The sequence below is a fragment of the Mixophyes fleayi genome, chromosome 5 (genome assembly GCF_038048845.1).
Source record: "Mixophyes fleayi isolate aMixFle1 chromosome 5, aMixFle1.hap1, whole genome shotgun sequence".
Classification (NCBI taxonomy): domain Eukaryota; kingdom Metazoa; phylum Chordata; class Amphibia; order Anura; family Limnodynastidae; genus Mixophyes; species Mixophyes fleayi.
In genome coordinates this window covers 223,233,493-223,252,765 of record NC_134406.1, presented here as the reverse complement: position 1 = coordinate 223,252,765, position 19,273 = coordinate 223,233,493, and the positions used below count along the sequence as shown (strand labels likewise).

At 38.5% G+C, this 19,273-nt stretch overlaps 1 protein-coding gene across 1 annotated transcript in view; it reads left to right on the top strand.

The window, feature by feature from the left end:
- Positions 1 to 7,977: 7,977 nt before the first annotated feature.
- The window catches only part of OPRK1 (opioid receptor kappa 1), a 72,729-nt gene continuing 61,433 nt past the window's right edge, over positions 7,978 to 19,273 (top strand). The window contains exon 1 of the mRNA XM_075211363.1: positions 7,978 to 8,407. The gene's annotated coding sequence lies outside the window, so the exon portion shown is untranslated. The remainder of the gene's footprint in view (positions 8,408 to 19,273) is intronic.

Genomic DNA, 19,273 nt, shown 5'->3' with positions numbered 1-19,273 from the left:
GATTTATCTATCCATTTTCTGTTAGGAAGACTTGCACATATTCAGCTGGATTTATTTGATTTGATTTGTGAGTGTCTATTTTGTTTATTAAATCATGAAGATTTTTTTTAAAAAATGGTAATACACTACATTTACATTCATTTATGTTTCCATACATGCCTGTCTATGGAGGAATTGAATAAGCAAAGGAAAGGCTATCACTGGAGAAACATTCACTCACAAAAATTTTGAGTAAGGTCCAATTACAAGAATACCGCTACTGAGTGTATTACTATAAGGGGGCTGCACCTTCGGAAAAACAAGCACCATCATTTGGAAAATCTAGAAAGCGTGGAGAAAACACTGCACAAAAAAGTCGAGTTGTTTGGACACTTTTATTATTTACTACACTAGTCTATATGCCAAGAGATCGCTCTAACGATTTGTTTATAATGGAATCACAATATGTCATACATTATTTTTTGCTTCACATGTTGATCCATACTTTGTGAAAAAAGACAATATGAAGAGAGACATAAAGTGAGATAAAATATTATAATTCCCTGTGTACTGCAAGGTCTGCTAAGGATTTTCTCCCAACCAAGTAGGTTTTTGTATATGAACATTGTAATAAGACAGGCCAACTGCTAGCTAATAAGTTGAGGCTATTCAAGCTGTGAGATTCCCTACTGAGTATTTAGTCCATCACCAGGACAAGTTCTTCAACTATTTCAGGGACTACAATGAATCCTTACACTCCATGTTCCCCCAAACCCATTGCCTGTTTGTTCACACTTACCTGGAAGACTGTAATCTTCCTGGTTTATCAGAGGAAGCATTGTGTGCACTTGATAGGCTCATTGCCATTAAAGAGGTTCTGGTGGCCACTTAATCCCTTAAGAATAAAAAATCACCTGGTCCAGATGGACTATCTAATAGACATTGCAAGAAATTGAAGGTGATCCCATCTCCTATGCATGACAGGCTGATCAATTCTTCCTGCAACCATTTAGGTATTTCATAAAAAAGCAATACCTTATAAGCTGTGTTGAATACAAAACAATTTTATTAAGGATATAAAATTACTTGCCAAAATCTTAACTAACTGCCAGATAAAATGGTCATCTTCCACGACTTGTCTACCTGGATCAAGTTGGGTTTATACCTAAATAGGCAGGCCAGTGATGATATAAGAAAACTATCAGACTGTTTTTATAAGGCTTAAGTCTCCCGCACACCCAATGTACTTCTTATTTAATTAGATGCTGAAAAGACTTTGAGTACAATGGAAGTGGAAGCACCTTAAATTACACAAATTTAATTCCAGATCACACTTGAGCAAATGGGTCTCTACTATTTATTCCTCTCCTATAGCTAGGATCAAAAGATCAGGAATTCTCTCATCCAACCTTGACAGAAGAAAGGACATGAGACAGGTGTCAGGGGTCTCAGGAGGGTAATGTGCAAATATCACACTTTATTTGTGAACAAAAACAAATTAAATGTTAATGGCAAAGGTCCAAAAACACAGATTACTTGGTCAGTGGATAACACCTCATAGGGACCGCAATAGGTTATGTAAATCAATTATGTAGCTTTATATTTTACATTTAAGATAATAAGAGTAGGTATGAAGTAATGAAGACTCTCAGGCTTGAGGCAGAACAGGTAGAGTGAGTCACAAGAAGAGAAAGATGTAAACAAGTCAGACAAGTTAATCCAGAATTTATATATTCAAATTTTACTGAATCCAGTGGGAGACAGGTAAAGCATAACATGGAGTAAGCTGAGGTCAGGGAGCAGCGAGTTCAGTATATTCATAAACAAGCTGGTTCAAAACACAGAGAAGCAAACACTGGTAATGATCTCCCACAGGAATAAATTACAAAAGAGTAAGGGCCTGAGTCATTAAGGAGAGTAAAGCATTAAACAGGAGTAACTTTGCACCTGGGCAAAACCATGTTGAATTGGAGGTGGAGGTAAATTTAAAATGTGGGGACAGATTTATAGTTGGGGTAGGGCATGTTGTAGATCAGCATTAAATTTCAGTGTAAACACAATTTTTTTCATCTAGTACACAAGTATTTGTGTGCTAGATGGATAAACAGCCGGTGTTTAACTTATGTATAAACTAATTTGCACCCCATGCATTGTAACATGGTTTGTCCTGGAGAACATTTACTCCTTTTTTTTGCCTTACTTTCCTTATTGACTCATGCCCTCATTGTTATGGCTCAGGCTACTTCTCAGGCAGGGGATTAAGTAATCCATTAAGTGCCTAATCATCCGCAGCTCTAAGTAATGATGGAAGCCCAAAACATGCTCACTCAGCGCTCTTCAGGACTTAAGACTTTCTGCAGTTCATGAAAGCAAAATTTAGCATGTTCAAGGGAGAACCTTGACAAAAAGGTTGTCCCTTTTCAGCATTGGTATTTGCTCTGTTTTTGCTCAGTCCATTGAGCTCTTAGCTACTGGTATTAGACAGAATAATAATATCTCTGGAATTAGAGTAGGTACTCAGGATTATAAAATCTGCCATTATGCTGATGATGTGTTGCTAGCCCTACGACCCCTATGAGCTTTCGCCTTTTCCTCTTTGTTGTTGTACACTTTTGGTATCTTTTCAGGTTTTAAAGTATGTTCCACAATGCATATAAAGATGACTTTCTTGCTGAGATTATAATATTATTTCACTATGTTATTGGCTTAAGTGGTTTTGTACAGTTCCCAGCTTGGCAGCAACCAATTCATTTGCCATGGATGTAGGCGGTCACAAGATATGCATGTGAATAGCATATTTAAATATTGCTACATGCCACTAGCCATTCCCAACTTCCAGACTATTGACCTCACCATATTCACCTTCCATCTAAATTCATGGGCAAAAGTTTTGAGAATGACACAAATATTGGTTTTCACAAAGTTTGCTGTTTCATTGTTTTTTGACCTTTTTGTCAGATGTTGCTATGGTAAAATTATTGACAATTACATTAAGTTTATGCAAAGAGCAAATATTTGCAGTGTTGACCCTTCTTTTTAAAGACCTCTGCATTTCGCCCTGGCATGCTGTCAATCAACTTCTTGGCCACATACTGACTGATGGCTGCCCATCTTGCCTAATCAATGCTTGGAGTTTGTCAGAATTTGTGGGTTTTTGTTTGTCCACCCGCCTCTTGAGGATTGACCACAAGTTCTCAATGGGATTAAGGTATAGGGAGTTTCCTGGCCAAAGACCCAAAATTTCGAAGTTTTGATCCCCGAACCACTTAGCTATCACTTTTGACTTATGGAAAGGTGCACCATCATGCTGGAAAAGGCATTGTTTGTCAACAAATTTTTCTTGGATGGTTGGGAGAAGTTGCTCATGGAGGATGTTTTGGTACCATTCTTTATGGCTGTGTTCTTAGGAAAAATTGTGAGTTAGCCCACTTCCTTCGCTGAGAACTAACCCCACACATGAAAGGTCTCATGATGCTTTACTGATGGCAAGACACAGGACTGATGGTAGCGCTCACCTTTCCTTCTCTGGACAAGCATTTTTCCAGATGGCCCAAACAATATGAAAGGGGATTCATCAGAGAAAATGACTTTACCCCAGTCCTCAGCAGTCCAATCCCTGTACCTTTTTCAGAATATCAGTCTGTCACTGATGTTTTTCCTGGAGAGAAGAGGCTTCTTTGCTCTCCTTCTTGACATCAGGCCATCCTCCAAAAGTTGAAAGACTAAAAATCTAAAGATTTGAAGGCTGTGGGACAGTCTGATCATAGTAGGGAATTCCATAAGTGGGGAGCAGCAGGGGAGAAGAATTGTAGGCGGGAGTGAGAGGTGATTACCAGAGACAAGACAAGGCACAGGTCAGAGGTAGATCTAAGATAGCGGGAGGGAGAGTATTTTCATATGAGATTTGAGATGTATGCAGGGGTAGTGTTGTTGAGAGCTTTGTAGGTAAGGGTAAGTAATTTGAATTTGATTCTGGGGGACACAGGAAGCCAGTGTAAGAATTTGCAAAGTGGTGCAGCAGATGTGGAGCAGTGAGAGAAGAAGATCAGTCTTGAAGCAGCATTTAGGATGGATTGAAGTGTGGATATATGGATGTCAGAAATGCCAGATAGCAGGAGGTTGCAATAGTGAAGACAGGAGATGATGAGAGAATGGATAAGAGGTTTTTTTTAGCATCCTGAGTAAGAAAAGGATGTATTTCAGAGTTTGCTTTTTCTGAATCTACTTCCTCTCGGCTTTATCAGTTGGAGTATGACAAAGCCAGGTCCAAGCCCTCTGTTTTTCTCTATCTATACCATTTCTCTTGGAAATCAAATAAGCCCCTTTGGATTTCATTATCACCTCTCTGTGTATGACATTCAAATGTATCTATCTATTTTACGATTTATTACTGAATGTCTCTCTAGCTACCTCAAATTCAAGCAATTTGCGAATCATCTTTACACCAGTCCACAATAGCTATTTTTCTGACATTTCTATATCTGTTGACAACTCAACAATAGACCTTACCCCTCAAGTTCGCTGCCTAGGTGACATCCTTTATTCAGAACTTTCCTTTGCTCTTCATACACAATCTGTATACACATCCTGTATCCTATATCCTATATCTAAGGAACATCTCCAGAAAATGTACATATCTTACTCAAGACACTGCAAAACCTTTAATTCATAATACCCTGCTTTCATTATTGTGATTCCCTTCTTACCGGTCTTCCTCTAACCAGACATTCACTCCTACAATCTATTTTAAATGCAACTTCTAGATTTATTTACCTCACAAAAGTTCTTCTACTGCTGCTCTGCTCTGCTAGTCCCTACATTGGTCATCTGCACTTTGCCCAATTTAATATAAAGAATTTATATATACTAACATACAAAGCCATTAACAAAACTATACCACCATACTTGGTCTCTAAGGTCCCTGGCCATTACAACAAAGGAGTAAATATTAATTGAATAAAAGACACCCTAAGCCTAACTTCATTAATTGAAAACAATATTTTCTACTTTCTACACCTGTCACAGGTTACACGACTTTCCCCATCAACGTTTTGACCTTTAATTTGAGCTGATGCGATGATTAAAAGACGTGCTCACAAAACATTGCATTGCATTCCAGAGCACAGGGAGGTGACGGTGACAAGACAAACACACTGTACACACTTCTTAAATGTGTCTTTTCAAGCACAGTTTTTAACTGCAATGACACAAGTCAGGCGTACTGAAATAACACAAGACGCATTCAAAGCTATGAAGCACAATACAAATTAATCACATGTAAAAGTATCTAACATGGGCTAGAAACTCAGTGAATTTTAAAGCCATTGTTTTAGTTGCCTTGAAGTCACATTTACTATGTTTCTCTTGTATAAAGCAGTCCAACATAGGTTTGAGGCCCACAACAGGATGTTTTAATACAAGTAATAAGAAACAGAGTGGGAAATGTACTGAGCTGCATTTAGCATGTGGTTTGTAAACCGCTGCACAATGTATGTGGTTTTCAGATCCAAACCGCAGGATTTAATAGCTTGCAATTTAAAGGCTTGTATCCTCAAGCCACACCCAATGTGTTGTATTTTGCAAATCCCTAAACTGCATACAGTTCAGGCCAAAATGCTTCAATATTCTACAAGCTCAGTGTTACTCAGCATCAAGTCCAGTCCTTGGGGGAGTGGCAAAGAAAGATCAAGCGCCCACCCCAAGACAGTACTGGCCCAATGGTGAGTAGCACTGGGCCCCTCCTGGGAACCAGGGCAATACTCTTAATATAGAAAACACACTCTTGTGGAAATACATCTTTACACACTTGTAGTTTGTTATGCCAAGAGAGTGCACTACAATTGTTGCCTCTGTTGTTAAATAAATAAATAAATAAATAAATAATAGTGCCCCTGGTTAATAAACAAATAAAGCACAGTGCCCTGCACAATGTCCCTTGATTTTCAAGAGTTATATGAAAAATAAATGAATATTGCTGTTCACATTTAATATTAACTGGTCAACTTGATGAGTACACCTATTTATTCATGGACCCCCAAAATAAATGCAAGTACACATATATAAATGTGATGCACCATGCAAGCCCCACTCTTTTAAAATAGCCTCCAAGATCACATTACAACATTGAATTGGAATACATTAAAGTGATACTAATGGTCACATTCCTACTTTAATAGATATGCAATGGAAAAATGTTATATGCTTAAAAATAACATAAAAAATATACATGTGTCTGCATATTTTAGTGAAATGTAGATTTCCTTTAATTCCTGGATTACTAGATTAATATTTGTTTATTCCTCTGGTTTTCTCATGTGATTATTTGAGATTGCCGTAGAGTTAGCTTTTTGTCTATTGAAAGGGTAATACTGATGATTTTTACAGTATTTCATCATGCTGCTATAGCAACAGGTAACAATATACATAATCCAAGGGTCTTTATTATGATTTACAGTATGCTATTAAGTGCAGAATAACTCTTGACCTTAGTCCTTATTGTAGCATGAATAGCTGATTTCATTGTTTTACATGCCGAAATACATACTTATATATGTGTATATATAAATTATATATATATATATATATATATATATATATATATTAGAGAAGCTTAGGCTCGGTTTTCTGAAAAGCCCACCTGAACTTAGGGGATCCGAGTAGGCTCGCGAGCCAGCTCGTTACTTTTGCGCATCCTCGGATCTAAATCGAGGCAAAACGCCATTATTGCATTGTCAGATCTTGTGGGTTTTGGATTCCATAAGTACCTCCTCAGGGGCGCACGCAGGATTGTCAACCAAAAAAACCCCCCCAAAAAAAACCACGAGAGAGAGCATGCGCAGCAGCTCCGTTTCGGCAGCGCTGTCCTATACAGCAGCCGCGGCGCTGCCAAAGAAGCGTCCGCAGCGGTGCTGTATACAATACAGCACCGCCACGGAAGCTTCTTTGACAGCACTGCGGCTGCTGTATAGGACAGTGCCGATATGGTGGGCACTGAGTTAGCGCAGGGGGGGGTTTCTGGAGATTTAGACCCCCCCCTGCGTGCGCCACTGCTCCTTCCCCAGGAGATCCAGCGCCATTGCTGATACAGAAACAGGGATAGCAGTGTTCTTGTCACTCTCCAGTCTCCAGTGACATTGCTCAGTGCCATTGCTCACACAGAAACAGTAGTAGCAGTGTTCTTGTCACTCTCCAGTCTCCAGTGCCATTGCTCAGTGCCATTGCTTATACAGAAAAAGGAGGAGTAGCAGTGTTTTTGTCACTTGACAAAAATTGACTGGGATTGGAAATTAATGTTATTGAGGTTAATAAAAATGTAGTGATAAAAAAAAGAGCCAAATTATGTGATTTTAGCAAAAATAAATAAAATAGGACTTTAGTATAAAATCGGCATCCAAAACAAAAACAAAAATCAAAACTTGCGAGGGCGGTTTTGCCAAAACCAAATCACAAACTTAATCCAGATCCAAAACCAAAACACGGGGGTCAGTGAATATCTCTAATTTATATATATATATATATATATATATATATATATATATCCCTATATATATATATATATATATAGAGAGAGAGAGAGAGAGAGAGAGAGAGAGAGAGATAGATATACATCTATATATCTATCCATATCTATATATATATATATATATATATATATATATATATATATATTTATAGATAGATAGATAGATAGATAGATAGATAGATAGATAGATAGATAGATATAGATAGTGTTGTATTGATTGTAACCATTTCTATACATACAGAAAACACTATATATATATATATATATATATATATAGTGTTTTCTATTTGTATAGCGATGCTTACAACCATCATAGACATGTCTACAGTCACCTCACATAAACAAAAACTGCTTCCATGTTCTGTGTGTCACCTCTTACATGTACAGATATTAACATGAGCTCCTGTTCCTGTTGGTGTTCAGGCACAGCTATGCCTGTTGGCTTTTTCTGCACTTGGCAGGCAGATGTCATAGTGCTATAGCTTGTGATGTATCTAAGCATCAGAGAACTGTGTTAGACCAGAGTGCTGCTTGAGACAGGGATCTGGAGAGAGCGAGAGAGAGAGAGAGAGAGAATGTGAGAGAGAGCAAGTGGAGGGGAGGGACTGTGAACCGCAAGCTGAGAAAAGTGTTACCATGAGGTTAGCAAGAAAAAAATAATAATAACGAGGAGCTGGGAGAGAGGGATCTTGAAAGTAATATATGAAAAAAGAGGTTTTCACATAGAAAGATTACTTGTGAAACAGGAATAACCATGTGTGAGAGCCTGATATACTGCTTTTAGTGTAGAGTTCTACAGAGAGATAATCTGATCTCTATAGGGTATCAGAAGACAACCACTGACAAGAAAATCTTCAGCTCTCTAAGCAGCATCACATTCCACTTCTTCAAAGCTGTCTGGAACAGGTAAATCTCCTTTATAATTTCCCATACTCGTTACATAGCTGTATAAATTCAATATAAAAATGAGAGTAGGTGATATATGTTTTGATAGAAAAAGTTTTACACTTATATTTTGAATGCTTTGTGGTACAGAAGATTTGAGCTTTAGTTTACTTTCTTTTGTGGAATACACTGTAGCCCAAGTGTGACTGTTTAAATGGTAAGTAACCTTTATTTGTAAATAAAAACATGTACTGTGCTTTACATTCCTAAGGGGCACACTCAGTTTGTGATTTATTATATATATTGATAAACTCCCTATTGCACATTTTATAATTGTCTTTTGTCTATATATGACAATAACATGACAGTAACTTGCTTCAATCATGTTCCTTGTTAATGGATAAATGTGGTTTGCTGGAGGATAATAATACCATAGCTTGTGCATGGTAAGAACAGCAAGAGGCTCATTATAGTTTATATGCTGTAGAATATATTTATAATGTTTGTATTACTGATCATACTTCTGCCCTGTATTACCGATCATACTTCTGTGTTTAATTCTTCTTGTAGTTAAATAGCTGTTTAATAGAAAAGTACAATTATATGTATGTTACATAAAAAGATGATGAGTGTATGTTATTTTACCAGAATTGTTTGCTTTAAGTAACTAAAACAAAAAGTAGTAAAAGATGAGTGACCAATTTTTGCAATCAAATGATCTGTTATCACTGCAGTAGAAATTAAATATCACACCAATCATTTTATACTAAATATAAATATGCATTAAAATTCAACATGTAGTAGACACATTCAATTACAAAACACCTAAAATATCACAGCAATACCTGTTATATCATAATCTTGACTCCATACATGCTAAATGAGACTGATGCCTGCTACTCAGTTTAGTGGTTGATCTTGATGTCAAAGACACTTGTAACCTCTTGGGTTATTTGGAACAGTACTGCTTGCTAACCATGGTGACAGTAATCAGCAACGATTAGACACAGATTTACATGACAGCATGTCTTTTTCCTGAGAAAGTCTGAGTTACTATAGGTACTATCCTGTGTTCTAGTGCGATCTGACATCAGAAAAGTACATGTCATGTTAATGAGTATATCATTTCAAACTATGTGAAATGGGTACTGTTAACTTTAAATGCATTGTGAGCAGTTGAACACGCTCAAATTGATCTCCCAGTGTATTATAACATGGCTGTGTTATATACAGTGGATTGAGGTGATGAAACATGATGAGACACAAAAATAATTAATCAAAACATTTTAAAAATATTTGCCTGGTGGTTTGAAGTGAAACTCTATATTATTTTGAGTATAGGTTGCTTTTTTCATTTTCTTTTGCTTTTATATGGTATGAACATACAGAAGGTAGAAATGAAATATGGGATTAGGTGAAAGGAGGGTATTGTACAGTTAATCCTGTAACACTGCAGGTCTATGCACAGAAAACATCACACTAATTCAATTTCCATTCAAAATTTGAACTATATATATATATATATATATATATATATATATATATGAGTCCATATTTACCATACATTGTATATATATGGTAAAATGACTTGTGATTCACCTTGCATTACCACAAATTGAAATGTGCGCTGTAATGTTAGTGGATTAGAAAGCTGTAATGTAGTATTTAAATGTAATATACAGAATAAGGGATAATTTAGTGAGGGAACACATTCTGCGCTTGTACCATTTTTATGCATGGCTGGGTCTGCCCACTACATGGAACAACATAACCTTAAATGAATATTAGCACTTACTACTTTATTTACAAAATGAAAGGTGGGAATAAGCAAATAGAGTAGGGATAATTAAATCACAAGTATCCACAGAATGATGGAAGTGTCATTATTAATATGGCAATAGATGGTGAACAATTTTGTTGTGCAGCATATTTTTTTGGCCACAAGTGCACAGCGGATCTTCAGACATATGCCCTCGTTTCTCAGTTTCATGAACGGGATCAGCCAATGTCTTCCATAAAATTTTGTGGATTTTTTGGTCCATGCTTAACACCACATTTCAACCACTTCTTTCATTAATGTGAACTTTTCCTCTCGGTCCTAAACTGCTGCTTGTCAGACCACCTACACATGGTATTACGGAACTCATGACAATAAATTGGTCTTTATGTGTCAAAAATTCTGGATTTTTTAATTTCATTGATTTAATATGGACCTAGTAATAATGTACTTCCTGTACAAAATGCACCTAGACAAAAGTTGCTCTGCGCCCTCTGAAAAACAGATTGGGTCAGTAGGACTGAGGAGAGTGCAGCAGGCATGGCTGGATTCTCCATGTTGATTAAGCAGGGTGTGCTCTGACAAGACAGTGTCTGTAGTAGTGTGCAGGACGACATGTGGCCAGCTGAACCTTGTCAATGCCCAACCCCAGGTTAGTAGACTTTAGAGATAGAGTACAGCTTGAATTTTCAGTTTTAGGTGGAATTATTCTTTAAAACTGACTTGTAGTCAAAAGTGTCAATTGTTGGTTGTATGTGCTATTGTCCTCTCTTCAGTCACATGCCCTTTTTCTGCTCTTCTCCATGTTACTTCTCATTTTCTCTACCATAATGTGTTCTTATGTGATATGAGTTCACAACCTCATATGGAAAGGTGCGGCCCTGAACATTAAGCTCTTGATATAATAAAAAATATAGGCAAAGATAATGACCTTAAGTTTTAAGACTTAAGGTTCTAAAATTTTTGGGCAGTGTATGGCGATACTTAAAGATCTGTATCGCCACAGATCACAGGGATACAGACAGTTGTACCGCCGGTACTTAAGAATACCTCCCTCCTGGGCGATCCTTGGTGAAAATTGATCTCTGCAACAATACTTTTGTTTAGTTGCAAAAGGGACAGGCTCCATAGAACTGAGAAAGTGAACTTCATGGGCACGCTCCGATGTTTCGTCACGCATGCGCAGTAAAGTGGGGAGGAGCATACAGCTAGCGAAGAGAATCCTCTCCAGTGGAACTGCACTACAATGGAAAAGGTGGGTAATGCCATCCTGACATGATGATAAGTTTTCAGTGCAAGCGGTGAAAAGCAGAGCTTTTCACTGTTTGATAAACAGTATCAACTCGCAATTCCCATAGTGGTCTATAGAGATGGTGCTAAATAGCTGAAGGTTGCTTAAGGCCGGAGAATCTCTGATATTGCAAGTGTTAAGCCTTTGCTTGTCAAGTTTTAGGCTCCTCACCGCTTCATAAATAGACCTCTATAGCTCAGTTACTTCTATGTGACTGAACACCTCAGATTTTTACTTGCACCCCTTAGAGATGTGAGCAGGAAAATTCATGAAGTTTGGGCACTGTAGCACATGGAAATGAGCGCAGCCAGACATCGCTATGATATCTAACCGCTCATCGTGGGGAATTTAAGTCCCCCTTAAGATTAGTGTACTCAGCAAATTTATTCTTCACTTCTTTCAGAAGGTTCCATAAGACAACCAGGGCCTGATTCTTTAAAGAAAGTTAAGCAAACAAATGAGTAAGTTTTCTCCTGTACAAAATCATGTTACAATGCATGGGGTGCAAATTAGTTTATTATTTTGCACATAAGTTAATTACTGGCTGTTTTTTCATGTTACACACAAATACTTGACAGCTTTATTTGTACACTGAAATTTAAAGTTGATCTAGGACATGCCTTACCCCAACTATAAATCCATTTCAAATTTATCTTCTCCTCCAATGCAACATGGTTTTGCCAAGGTGCAAAGTTACTCATTTTTTTTGCTTTATTATCCATAATGAATGAATCAGGCCCCAAGCGAATAAAAACGTAACACATTTTATAATGATTTCTCACTGCTAATGTAGTAAATCATCTGGATTTATACTTTGTGTTAGGTCAATTTTGCACTTGGTAATAGAATAAAAGGATTACCGCATAGTAGTTTGCCTGTTTTTGCTCACTACGGTTTTAGATTTGACAGCTACATTTTGTTACAGCTCCTAGTCATGTCATATGCAAAACATGAACAGTCATAAAATAAAATTACATGAAATCAGTGATGGTCAGCATGGTGGCTTAGTAGTTAGTGCGTCTGCCTCACAGTACTGGGGTCACGAGTTCAACTATGGCATTTTCTGTGTGGAGTTTTATATGTTCTCCCTGTGTTTGCCTGGGTGCTCCGCTTTACTCCCACATTCCAAAAACATGCTAGTAAGTTAACTGGCAGCTATTAAATTGTCCTTGGTCTGTATGTGCGTATGTCAGGGACTTTAGACTGCAAGCTCCAATGGGACAGGGAGTGATGTGAGTTCTCTGTACAGTGCTGCGGAATTAGCAGCTTAGTTAGTTATGTTATTTACTGATAGGTGTCTTTTTAATTAATTGTATTGTTTTAATGTATTACTGAGATTAAGTGTAATGTGCGGCCCCTTTGAATTTTAGAGTGATGGCATTACGGCCCCTGGAGTTTATCAGTTTGCCTATCAATGCATTAAATGATACCCAATACCAAGATATATTATTACTTGGGTGGATTTATCTCTTACTCAGAAACAGAATCTGTGAATGCACACAGTACCTCATAGGTTTGGGAAGATAGGAATAGATACTGCAAAGAATTTTTTTCTGATGTAGTTTGGGCTGAGATTTGCTCTATAAACATCACACTCAATAAACAAGGATTTAGGATGTTCCATCAGACACTCTCCTGTAGGAACGGCGAGATATTACCAGGATTATTAAGAGGTGTCAAGTTGAATGGAATATTGTGGAGCTGTCCTTTATTTAGGCATCAGTGGAAAGGTTACGAGTATTTATCACTTTGAATAACACCGCTTACTAAAAAAAGTAAATATAATTGAGGCTTGAACTGACAATTCTGGAATTTATCGGCTATGGCTAAGATTATCTTCATCAGTTTTAATAAAATAGACATTAGTTGCAACCACTGCTGTGTCTGAACTCTTATCCCTATTGGTGCATGTGGTCAGCAGTCACACCAAACAGACACAGTAGTGAGACGTCCAGTGAAAGATGGGGCGTTATATGGCACCATTAGGCTGTGCAAAATATTTTTTTATTTGGGGTCTGCACATGAGTGTGTGTGCTTTGTATGCCAGTACAGATATTTAGTCCCACTCCAGCCCATTGTTTAAGTATTTAATTATGCCCCGAAAATATCATTCATCATATGTGCTGGGTTAGTGTTGCCAATGAAATAAAATGTTCTGCAGCTTTAATGAGTGTGTATCTTGAAGAGAATAGCTCTGTCCAATTAACTAGAGAGAAGCAACAACATTTAGGACCTACACCACCAGTTTTTTTTGTTCATTTCTAAAATGTGACTGCATGAATAATTTTATAATGATATGTTCTTTATACTCACTTTTTGTGAAGTACTCTATGTATAATGTATACATAGTGGGTTATGCGTAATAGACTAACTCACACTAACCCAGTCTCCCAGAATGACTCCCAAATTCCTGATAGGTCTCTCAGACTCCTGGGAGAGCAGGCTATTCTCCCGCATCCTGCCCACTTCCTAGTGAAGTGGGAGGGATGGGGGCCTCCATGACTGCCTTCAAGGCAAATTGCATCATTTTGGCCCCACCCCATTGTGAAATAACATAATTCATTGCGTTCCAGACCATTTCTAACACTTCAGCTCCTCCCTGGGATCTCCTGGAGGTGAAAAGTAAAAAGTGGGCAAGTATGCACTAGCTAGTAATCCTGGAGACACAGAGCCATAAATTAAAATTTTAGCACCTGGGGCAAGAAGGAAAACTATAGCCGCACTAGCCCTCAATTTTAACTAAAAGAACCTGAAACTTTCATAAACTGCACCCCACCTTCAGTGTTACCCCCTGGGCGATCGCACCTCTCGCACAACCCTAGTTATGTCCCTGCTAGTGAGCATGCCCTGTTGGTGTCACTAGGAACCATTTTTAACACTGGTACTTTTCCAGCTTCCGGAGCACTCATGCCTAATTTTTCGGTGTTTTTAATGCATATGGAAAAGCGTAGTACTTTTAACATCTGCATACTTACATCTACTTTCTCACATCTTATAATGAGCACTTAAAATGCTCTGTGCGACAGGGTCTCCTGAACTATAATAGATTTCATTTGGAGTGCCTTTTTATAAAGTGCTTTGAACACTTGTCCAAAACTCTGCTGTTTTAAAATTGCTGAAGTGAAACGTACCTGTGACATCCTCTCTGTTTTACTCTTAGAAATTAACAGTTTCAATTTGGGACGGTTAAATCAGTGCATTTTAAACTTGGAGTGAAAAGCATATGTGTTAAATCACCTTTAGCGCTGTTAATTCTAATAATATTTGCATGGAAAGAATGCAAACACTATACATAACTAATAAAAAATACAATTGAAAAGATGTATAGTCCTATGCAGATACCTGTATGTTTTACGAAGGATGTAGATAAAATGTGTAAATAATCTTTATTTATAAATAGGATTTACTTTCATGTAATATACTTTTTATCAGCTTATACTTGAGATCCATTCTCAGCAATACCGCTTGAATCATAAAAGCTGTATTTGATGAGAACATCCATTGTTACAGTGCAAATACACTATGCTCACATTCCCAAGTTCAGAGATCAAAGGGATTTTAAAAGACAAATGTGATAGGATAAATAAGAGCTTTATACACAGAACATTTATGGTGGATTTGTGTCTTAGAACACCAGTCTGTAATGTACGTGCCTGCCTGCTCATTTGTTGCATATTTGCATGATATGTAGCTTAAAACAACATGGTAACAGTTGTTTGTATTTTCATAGATTCTTATGAAGAATGGATTTGAAAGTATTTTGGGAATCTTATACAGTATATTTTTTTTGTTCATCTATTTAACTCTTTGCCTTATCTGAAAATTCCCCAAATTAAACTTGGTTCCTTTATTTGCTGGAGATTGACAGACCTTGATGTCTGACATTTCTGTATTGAATCTTTATAGTACTGACATTCACAAAATTCTTTATTTAATATATTTTGTTTCTTGAAACCTCCAAACTATAAACACTGGGTATTATAAAAGAAATGAAGGTGTATGAAAATTAAGACTATAAAAAAATATTGTGTAATCCCCCTCCATGAGGCAGCCTAGGACGTTTGTGGCAACAATTTTATTAAAATCTATCTTGCAGCTGGAAGTATATTACCTTAGGGGCCTTTGCTTTATTGCTGCACAGCACTTTTTTTGCACTTTAATAAACTTACATCTCATTACTCTCAACAGAGACTTTTGGGACTAGACTCCCAGAGTGCTGTATTCAAGGGGTTGTGAGGGTGTATTTACAGGCCAGTGGCAGCCCCTGGCCTTTGGGTACGAGGGTAAAAATGTAACAATGAGTGCAACCTACGGTGACACTACAAGTGCCAGCATGCACTCACAGCCCATGAGTGTTATTGCTTGCTGGTGTTTGCAGAACTACATAGGTGTAACACACACATGTGCTTACACACATCTATAGTGCCACAAGTGTGCACTATATGTCCCGCATAATGAATAAAAGGTGTCTTCCTAATGAAAAAAAACAAATGTGTCCCCCTTAGTGAATAAATATTGCCTCCATAATTAATAAATGTTGCCCCTGAAGTAAATACTTCACAAAAATCTTATTTTCATAGTCCGCCCTAATCCAATAGGAAGCTTGTATTCTATAACGGGAAAAAACAAAATGCAATAACATTCATGGGCTGTGAGTGCATGCTGGCACTTGTAATGCCACAATAGGCTGCACTACATTTTTACCTTGGTACCCAATGGCCAGGGGTACCAGGAGGTGCCCAGTGCTAGTCAGCATTAGGCAGGCACTCTTTAAGTAGACATTTTTTCAAGCCCCCCTGCCCCTTAGAGGACCAAGCCCAATGGACTGGACTGTTAGTTAATGTAAGGAAGGGATAACTTTTTTAACTTCATTTATTTAAATAATAATAGTATAAACCTTGGAGAGAAGATAAAAATTCATCAAGGAAATTGCATGTCTGTTCTCCAAACAAGTGATCATGTCAATCTCCCAGCCTGTTAAGCAGAGCTCAGTACTCTTTGCCAAGCACTACAAATGACAAAGTAATACCAGTACACTTGCCACTCGCTGAGTGAGGGTTTTTCATTAGTTTGAATGTTCACACAGAGCTGATTAATACCGCAAGCTAGCCATTTATGCATACTTGCCAACTTTTTGGAATTGGCGTCCGGAAGCCTCCCTGGGGGAGGTGGGTGTGCCGGGGCGGGACTCCAAAATCGTGTCATTTTGGACATGCCCACGTGACGTAATGCCGCAATTCCCGGAGAATCGTGGCATTTTGGCACTAATTCTGCCCACTTCACTAGGAAGTGGGCAGATGCGGGAGATTGCCATACTCTCCCGGTAGTCCGTGAGACTCACTCTAAATGCTGGAGTCTCCCGGAGATCCAGCGCCACTTCGCAGGGGAACACAGAAGGGGTAGAACGGTTCTTGGCATTCTCTAGTGCAGTTGGGCATCGTCATAAGTAGAAATAAAAGAGGAGAGTTAGCAGTGTTCTTCAAAGTCTCCAGTGACATTCAGGAGAGCGCCATTGCTCCGTTGCTAATTGTCATTGCTGAGATAGAAATAATAGGTCTGGCAGGCTTGGTCTTCTAAATCTGCAGTCACATTGTACTGTGTTATATAGGTAACACACAAACAGGAAAGCTTTATTGCTCCAATGCTAATTGTCATTGCTGAAATAGAAATAATAGGGCTGGCAGACTTGGTCTTCTAAATCTGCAGTCACAATGTACTGTGTTATATAGGTAACACACAAACAGGAAAGCTTCATTGCTCCATTGCTATTTGTCATTGCTGAAATGCAAATTGCAGAAAACACCTTTTACAAGAAAAAAAGACCTGCAATCCAGGCAAAGTTATCTGCAGAAAAAAATAAAATTGCCAACATGCCATTCTACACACGCAGTGCCAAGGAAAGAATGAGACCTTCGCCTTTCTCTATGAGTGCTAGCTCTGCCACTGTCACTGAGGCATCTTCTTGTAAAGTCAGTCATGACCAAGCAAGACCTTGTCATTTGGACTCCAAAAGTGGTGTCCAAATACTTTTACATGTAAAAGCCGGGCTGGAAGAAAACAGTAAGGCATTAGAGGAAAATGTATATTCAGATTCAGAAATGACAGAAATCCCTGAGGAGAGTCTATCCACGAGTGCTATGTGTAATCCTGACCTGTCTGATAGTGTACCTATAAAGAAGGCCCCTTTCAGCATTTCTGCAGATGTGTGCATGAACAGCCCAAGTGTAGCCGGTGATACTCATATTGAGAATGCCACTTTGGTATTGCAACAGAATGAGGAGGATATTTGTGTAGCTGATGAGGGCACTAATGAGGATGTTGATGAGGATGATGTTGTTTGTGTAAGTCCTGCCCCAGTGGAAGCACTTCTTGCATGTGATTAGAAGAAGGCCATTGTCATGCCTGGGCATAGGACCAAAAATCCACTTCTTATGTGTGGAATTATTTCTACCCAAATCCTGCCAACAGTTGTCTAGTCATTTGTAGTGTACGTAAAGCCACAGTTAGTCGAGGGAGGGACCTTAACCATCTAGGAACCTCATCCATGTTACGTCATTTAAAGCGAGTTCATGGCAAGCTCTTGGGAAAATCAGAAATTATGCTAAAAAAATCGCAACAAGCAGTCCATCATCAGCTAGGTCCCTTCTCTCCACTGGATCCCGACACCTGCAGTCTGCATCCACAACACCGTCCTCATCAGTATCCTCATTAAGGATCAGAGTTAGTCCTGCATCCAAGTTGGTAATGCTAGATGACTTCTCCACTATCCTGTATTCATCAGAAGATCTTCATCCCAGAAGCAGACCAAGACTACCAGTGGTTTACAACAATTGATTGTTAAGCAATCCTTTGCAAGTGGAAGCAAGTATGAAAGCTGTCACCCAGTCGCAAAGCGGATCACAGACGCCATGGTGACTATGCTAGTATTAGATCTGCATCCAATATCCACTATTCATGCAGGTGGTTTTAGACAGTTACTTGAGGTCTTGTGTCTCCGTTTCCAAATTCCATCACAACACCATTTTACTACAAAAGCTATTCCTCACCTCTACCAGAAAGTTCATAAAAATGTAGTTATTGGGCTACAAAATGTCATTCTACCCACTGTACACTTAACCACAGATATGTGGACCAGCGGAACTCGGCAAACTAAAGATTATATGACTGTGACAGCCCACTGGGTTGGTGATTCGCCTTCACCAGCCGGAACAGTAGTAGCATGTACAAAAGTACGTCACATTTTTCAGAGGCAGGCTACTTTATGTACCACCGGCTTAACTAAGAGGCATACAGCTGACAATCTGTTACAAAAACTAAGGGATGTTATTGCAACATGGTTTATCCCGCTTGGTCTCTCCTCAGGATATGTCATTTCTGATAACACCACCAATATTGTGAGAGCATTAAAGCTGGGTGAATTCCATCACATTCCCTGTTTTGCTCACACTATAAACTTGGTGGTGCAGAGCTTTTTAAAAAAAGACAGGGACGTGCATAAGATGCTGTCTGTAGCCCGTAAAATATCTGGACATTTCCGGCATTCGGCAACAGCATGTAGGAGATTGCAGCAGCTACAAGAGCAATTTATTTTGCCCTGCCACCAACTGAAGCAAGAGGTGGTGAAAAAATGGAATTCCACCCTATATATGCTTCTGCGGATGGAGGAACAGCGAAAAGCCATCCACGCTTACTCCACAAGCCACGACATTGGGAAAGGAGGGGGGAATGTATTTTACTCAAGCGCAGTGGAGAATTCTTTCCATGTTGTGCAAGGTGCTGAAACCATTCAAAGTAGTCACCTGTGAAGTGAGTTCAGACA